This window comes from Charadrius vociferus, unplaced genomic scaffold (assembly GCF_000708025.1).
Source record: "Charadrius vociferus isolate BGI_N301 unplaced genomic scaffold, ASM70802v2 scaffold190, whole genome shotgun sequence".
Lineage (NCBI taxonomy): Eukaryota > Metazoa > Chordata > Aves > Charadriiformes > Charadriidae > Charadrius > Charadrius vociferus.
Window position 1 is genome coordinate 49005 of NW_009646608.1, and position 6000 is coordinate 55004.

The 6000-nt window shown below is 42.6% G+C and overlaps 1 protein-coding gene across 1 annotated transcript in view; it reads right to left on the reverse strand.

Moving 5' to 3' along the window:
- MAP2K5 (mitogen-activated protein kinase kinase 5) overlaps window positions 1-6000 on the reverse strand; it is a 131997-nt gene that overhangs the window by 40927 nt on the left and 85070 nt on the right. The window lies entirely within an intron of this gene.

Consider the following 6000-nt stretch of genomic DNA (forward strand, 5'->3'; position numbering starts at 1 on the left):
AATACTCCACTTTTACCCAAGTTTCTTATATATTCCAACCCAGTTTTACTCCGACTATAAGCAGAGCGTTGCCATCTGTGAGCCTGGAAAGTTTGATGAACTTTGTATTGTTTTAAATGGCAAAGGAAGGACTTGTGATCAGTCATCTCTGAGCCTTTCTTAAATTTCTTAGTATCAATTTGGTTGGGAAACTAATTAATAGTTTGCAGTAACAGACCATTCGATTGTTTACAGAGAGCTACAAAATATTCTGGCCCATATTGGCAAAGCACCTTTCAATTACAAAAAAGAAACAAAGGCAGAATTACAATTCAAACAATTAAATACAAAACACAGAGCAGGTCCTTCCTGCAAAACATCCGACCGAATTTAGGGATGCTGGCATTCTCATAATTCGTGTACGCACACCATTTCGAATGGGTGTAGATAATTGATGTCGTATTTTTCCTAAACAGACACAAAGTTGCTTGCAACCCAACGTAATCGCGATGCAAACGGAATGCAGTCCTTAGCGAAAACGTTGTCTTCTGTTCTAACACAGTTTATTTGGCTTGCCCCTTACATTTAATATTCTCTGTTGTATAGTGCCATGATGATGAATGGCGTAGGGCTGCCATCAGCTTTGGAAGCGCTCTCCCCCAGTACCCAGCCAGAGGCAGGATCCTCCCGTAATGCTTTACAGGTAGTAAAATGTAATATAGAGGAGGTGGAAAACTAACACCAAGAAAATAGCTGGTATTATCCACGTGAAGTCCTTCATTATTGTATTAGCAGTGCACAAACGTACATGTAAAGTTTCTGTGTATAATTCCATTTTTTTTTCCAAGGGAGAAAATAATAAACAGACAGGAGTAGCCCATTATATTTTTTAATGGTCAACGGCAATCTATTACAATTCAACAGAATAAATTTGCTGGTTTGCATTATTGCTAATAAGCAAAATAATCTGTGGCTATAAAAAGACTTTTTTTTCATACTTCACTTCCAGATGCTAAATGACCAGATGGACTCAGCTTATTCAACAGGGGTGATTCGGAGCTCCTTGAGATTAGCGCACGTGAACAGGCGATTCAGTTTTTCATCCAAACAGAGTATCAGTCACATTTCCTCACCAGAAAAATAGGTCTTGTCGTGAAAAGGAATAGAGGTGGGATCATACACAGTAGCCTCAACAGATACGATTACGTCCAATTTCAGAACAAGATTTAAAATATTATTTCTAATAAAAGCGCTCAGTGCTCCTAATGAAAAATAAAGCAACGCAAATCGAAGTATTACAGAATTCTTCCTGTGACATTGCAACTCTCCGCTGGAGCAGCGGGCCCTGCTTCTGCGAGGAAGAGAGATGTCTGCTCGCTCGCACGCGCATCGTTACCGGGTTTTATTACACAATTTTGATGGAGACATATTATTTTGAGATCATCTTCATAAATTTTGCATTAAGGTAGCTGTGCCAGTACCTGGAATTGATTCAAAATGCTTAAGACACTCAATTACTTTTTAACACTGTTACCCGATGTAATGACATATCTGCTATTTCCCTTGCATTTGATGATGCAACATCATTGTAATTGATTCATTTTCTCAATTAAATAAAGCTACTGTGCTTTCCTCTATGCGAATGCCACAGAGACTCCCCAGTTAGATCTATTACCTATTTTCTCTGCCTCAGATATATTGCTCGTAAGGCTGCACTGTGCTCCTCTGTTAACTCCACTAGAAAATGCAACGGTACAGTCGTATTTTTCAAGTTCTGAGCAGCAATGAACTTCGCTGTATTTATATTAGGCATATTTTTCACTGTTAAAACTACGTTGTTTACCTTTTCCAAGACCACATTATTGGGCAGCCTCTGCAACTATAAACCAAACCTAACCGACGACAACTTTACAGTCGGTGCGTCTCCTTTTGCACACAGTTCATGAAAAAGCGACGCAGCCAGTTTTATAGCACATTAAGAACACTTTTTAAAGTACTCAACATAAAATGTTTTATCCTCCTGTTCACCCACGCTTCTTTTTTTTTTTTTTCCCCCTAACCGTCTACTTTCCCTGCACTACTGGGAGCTGAGGAGTTTAGGAGGCAGGTTCATCTCGAGGGACCCAAGCGCAGAGGCTGCAGCTCAAAAGCTCGAGCGTTTGGCGTGTCGCACCCCCCGTGCGATGCTCGGAACGCTCAGGGATTGGGAAGGAGACCGCCACTGCCATGGGTTTGCACTTCCCAGGAAGAATTTCAAACAGCGGAATGGTAGCGGTGACACAAGCGAAAACCCAGCTTGAAAGGAAGACAAAAAAAAAAAAAAAAGGCACAATGTGCATTTTAAGAGTAGCGAGGAACGCTTTGAGGCGCTCATTAAAACATCATTCTCGTCTCAGGAAAGTCACTTGAAGCCTTTCACCACCTCCGCGCTCCCTCGGCCACACCAGAAGAACGTGCCGTGAGCCCCTGACCCGCACATCGCTGGAAAATCCAGTTGGTGAGAAGGTTTGGTAAGTTTTTCACATGCAACTGAAATTGGATGAAGTTGCAGAATTAGATCAGCCGTTTGATATTTTTGAATCTGTGTTGTATTTGCTGTGGATTTTTTTTCTGTACTTACTGCATGTGATAGTTTATAATTTGAAGAAGCAAGGGAAATGATAAATCTATCACATTAACAGTCTATTTCTCAGGTGACGAAATGTCAGTGGTATCTGGATAACCTACTCCATAAAGCACATTCTCCAAATGGCATTTTTTTTTTTAGGTTGGTTAAAAATGCAAAAGTTTGCCTCCCGCTTCATCTACTATTTAATGAATGCCTCTGGTTATGAAAAGCAACTTTTGACAGACCATCAGGTTATATTTCTGTCTCCATGGAGATACTTTGGACGGGAAGTGGCTGAGAAGACCTCTACCATCCCTTTCACATTATATTCACAAGCACAATCAACGAAACTCAAATGAATCCACCCCGGGTAACTTAGAGGAGTCACTAGCTATAGCTTTAATTTTCGCTTTTACTCTCTGGAATTAGGACTTGCCCTGGAGCTCTTGTTTGAGAGATTTGCAGGTGACCCAGGGTTAGATCTTCCCATATCAGTTAACAAATTTTCTCTTTACATATATACTGCTTTTCAAGCCAGTGACATTTTTTTAATAGAAAAATATATATACCAACCAATCATACAGTTATGATTTTTAAGGGAGTCTTCACAGAAGAACATTTATTTTCCTAATCTAGGAAACTGTGGATTTTAAAAGTACATATGACTTATTTTTAATCTTTAAGAATGAGGGGTAAGTTTTCTTGAACAGCAGCAACACCAAACGTTGTCTCCTATTGACAAACGACCAAGACACACTCGCTTTGTCTCTGCCCTGATATAAATGGAAAAGGAATACGTAAGTGCACTGCATTTCCACATGGTCTTCACCACCATGGGTTTTAGTCTTCCCCTGGAATGAAAGCATGATCTTCAGACATATTTTACAAAGTCTTGCAAAACTGGATGGTTGTACTTCTGAAAGAAGTCAAAGCACCATAGCGAGTAGAACTGACCCCCCCCGTAACTTGTTCCTGACATTCTGAACATTCCTCCCTCAATCCACTGCAAAATTTGGATTTTGCAAATGGCAAATGTCATTCACTGTCACAAAACAGAGGACAAAAAAAAAAGAATAAAAATAATTTCAAAATAATAATAAAAAGACAATTCACAACAAATTTAATATTAAGTATGTTCTTACAATTATATTACGCTGGTTTTCCCAGAGGTCTACAAACAAATTTATGTAAAGAGATTACTTCATCCACCATTGAACTGCAGCCACTTCTCACAGAAACCTGTTTACCACTTTAGTAACACAATTCAACAAAGTGGGCATGAAAAACTACACACTGTTGAAATTATGTAGGGAGTGTAAGAAGCCAACAATAACTACTGCCCTGGAGTAGGACCAGGATGCTACTGGTAACCTGTTCCTCAGTCGGCAGGGCCATGGGACAAGGAAGTCTTACAAAAGACAGCAAATTTAGCAAACTGCTGTTTACGACCTTGTTTTAAGCATCACAAAAAGTGCAGTGCGTAGAACAAAGGGTGGTCAGCCAAAAAACAGATAAAGGAATGGGGTTTAGTTCTAACCAGTTCTTCCTTAAACCCATGTTTATCAAGTTCAGTGAAATGACCACCGTGGTAAGAGAGAGGAATGCCTGGAGAACCTAGAGGGACACTACGAAAGAGGAAAACCGATAGCAACTGAGCAGGAATAATGTCATGATGCTACCAAAAACCTCCCCCAGAACCCAAAAGGACAAACGCCATAGTGGGATGTGCAGGGAGGAGGACAGTCCGATGACTCCCCAAGGTTACCCTTGCTCCACGCGGCACGGTGTCTAAGCTTGCACACCACCGCACCCCCAGAGAGCTGTGGGGCAGCTGGAGAATGTTCAAAGAAAAGCCGCAGGAACAGCCAGAAATCTAGAAATGAGAGACTGAGAGAACTGGGGTCTTTGGACTAAAACCAGAGCGAGGATGACGTAAGCACCAATGCTCCTGCATCTCTTCTCCATGTTCATTACACACACAACTACCACTATACATTCCTGCAGCGAGGAAAACCTTTCTCATCATAAAGGAGAGGAACAAATCATCTAAGGAAACAAGAGAGCCTCTAATACCAGAAGCACCGAAGAGCAGCAGATAAATAATCCACCAGGACTGTCCCTCCATGGAAGCACACCACCGCAAGTCCCTTCTAGCTTGAAAGGGAACAGGTAAAAGTGTCAATGGTTAAAATCTGTCACTGGAATCCATCCAGAAAAACCCTGAGCGTTCTCTGATGAGCTGCAAAATCAATTGCGATCGCTACACACAACACAATTCTAGTGACATCTGAAAGGAAATTACCCAAAGCAGCAAAAATCTGGGTATCTGAGTGGAGTTTTCTAACTAAACTGAGGTGCTGAGTGGGTTTGGGCAATGAGTGCAATGAGCATCCTCTCCTATGTCATGACTGCCCAGCACAGGTAGTGTTGCATTCCCTTGGGAATTAAACCCATGGTTCCATGAGGCTGGCAGAAGAATGGCTGCCGTGGAAGGGAAACACCTGCCTAGATCTCAAAATCTCTTACGCTGGTCTTTGAGGCTCCTCACTATGTTGAGCAACCATCACCCAGCAGAGGAGGACAAGATGGCCGTGTCTGCTGTGAGCTCCTACATGGCATGTTGGAAACAGTCCTCCGCCTCTGGCGCAGACCCCTGCATTAGCAGCCCATGGATGTAGCGAAGAGCAAACGTTCATCTCCAGAAGCGCCTCACAGACCCGTGAGGAGCAGGTACTCTCGCTCCTCAAACAGGCTCAGAGCCGCAATTCATTTTTGAGCTCTTGGGCTCTTTTCCTTACCTACGCTGGGTAAGGAAAGAGGCAAAAGGCAGCAGGGATCCGCTGCACCCTTGCCTCCATCCAGCTCCAGATCCTGGGCGACTTGGGAGGAACCATGCCTCCTCCTCATGCCCGCTCAAAGCACAGAAGATGTAAATTTTCAGTAAATCCAATATTTGCTGACAGTTTGCAAATGGCCACCTAAAACAACCGGCTACACAAATCAATCCTCCTCCCGCTAGCTTTCTTCCCAGGGAGAGCCCATCTCCCAGGTTTAAATTTTCTTCTGGCAAGTGACTCAACGGCATCAACTGCAGGAACTCTAACTGGGAGAGATGTTTCCTTCCAAGCACTACAGGGACTTCTCCCATCCCACAAAAGCACCAGCTCATGCAGGAGATTTGCAAAAATCTCTCGGAAGAGATATCAGTATTTCCTCCTGGATGTTCCCGCCCCCCCCTCCTGATAGGTAGCTCTCACGGCAAACAAACATCATTTCATTTTGGGATCTCGCTCAACTTCTGCAGTCAAAAGGTCTCAGCACCATCCGTCCTGTGCTGTGAAGGCAAAATAACAACTGCTTTGGTCAACAAAAGGGCTCGTTGCATTAAGCCTTTTTCTTATTCAATATAGATT